At 48.3% G+C, this 1,632-nt stretch overlaps 1 non-coding gene across 1 annotated transcript; it reads right to left on the reverse strand.

Moving 5' to 3' along the window:
• Nucleotides 1-1,347: 1,347 nt before the first annotated feature.
• On the reverse strand, nucleotides 1,348-1,419 carry Pmar_PMAR003420. Its single transcript has one exon. It is a non-coding gene; the product is annotated as a tRNA-Arg (tRNA).
• Between the last annotated feature and the right edge of the window lie 213 nt (nucleotides 1,420-1,632).

Here is a 1,632-nt window from a genome sequence, read left to right on the forward strand (position 1 = left end):
CCAAAGCCTCATAGTTCAATATCAAGTCAAATGCCTCTCATGTCCAGACTACTGTAAAAGACGCATATTGCACCTGTTGCCACATAATATACTTTACAACGAGAGTAGCAGACAGAACACCGACCGTTGAGACGATAGACGCCTTAGTGAGCACCGAGAAACGGATATCGGATGCTTATCATGTCGATGCGATCGATCGGGGATCGTCACTTTAAATGAGTTCATGATAATGAGGAACATGCTGCATTATGATCAGCCCTGACTGGAAGGCTTTTCCAACATCATGCATAACATGTCAAATCATTTCGAGTAGGTCTAGCTCGGCAGCTCAGCCACCAACAGTATCCTTTAGGCTCATTGTGACGACTCGAACGTCTCCCAAAAAATCCAAGTTATTCCTATGTCTTGAGCGAGGCTAAGCAGGTTACCCACACGACGGTCAACCTCATTGAACTCTGCAGCGGCGCCAAACATACACCGCGGCTCCTGTGACGCCGCGGCATAGCGCCGTTGGAGGAACCCGTTTACAAGCTCGCCATCCCTCAATCCTGCCTAAGTGCTCTCCGAAAACTTGTTCATAAGTCAATCAGAGGCCGCCAAGTGGATGCCATCCCTGAGCCGATACACTTCCGGCAACGGCTGCGCAGTGTTTAGCAGTGAATCTCAGCTGTGAAGAGAACGCCGTGTGTAGAGAAAGTGAACTCTAATAGAACTGACGCGGAACAGATAATCTCACCTTTCACAGCTTCCTCAACGGCTTCATCGGATAGATCGATTCTGGTACGCGGAAGCATTCAAAATCATCCACATTCTCACGTGTCTCATAAAACTCGCAAGACAAAAACTTGCTTGGCCAATGATTATCAGATCGGCCACTGTGCAGATAGTCTCAGGAAACACGAGGAAACATTGGGCACTTCCGTGACGTGAGGAAGATCCGAAAAAGATACATCCAGAAACTGGGAGGCTCCCTACTATACTTACCATTATGCACTGCTGGTCGGTCCTTGCGCAGACTGGCGCATCGCACACCTCTCTGGCGAGCACCAAAGCGAGTGCTTATTCGATGTTACTGCCTGCGGTGACAATCGCACGACTAGTAGCTTCTATCGTCATTGAATCACTCAACGCTCGTTAGAGAACATAATATCCTTACGCCACGATGTGGTTAAAACTATTCCATGAGTTAGCATGAGGGAAGATGATTCGGAAGGCACATACCCAACACCTCGTGTGCAGACGCTCAGCATTAAGGACGAGTTTATCTCAATTGTTTCGATATGATTTCCGTAGTCCACGAAGAAGATACATCGGGCACAACGACGTACATAAAAAATCTGACAACAATAACCCCGGCGGAACTTGAACCCGCAACCTTCGGCTCCGGAAACCGACGCGCTTCCATTGCGCCACGAGGTCTATAGATAGTTAGTGACTTTAGTCGACTCGCTGAGTAAGGATATATATCGTTCATTCTGCCTAATGAAAGTCCATCTACCGAACGAGACTGAGAGTCGAGCATAACACCACCGAAACGTTCATCGGCTCCCCATGATAACAGCACAGCCACACTGCGCTGAGGCACTTAACTTGACATCGTAACCGTCCAAGCTAAACGTCTCTCTCGACACT

This window comes from Perkinsus marinus (genome assembly GCF_000006405.1).
Source record: "Perkinsus marinus ATCC 50983 genomic scaffold scf_1104296935302, whole genome shotgun sequence".
Lineage (NCBI taxonomy): Eukaryota > Perkinsozoa > Perkinsida > Perkinsidae > Perkinsus > Perkinsus marinus.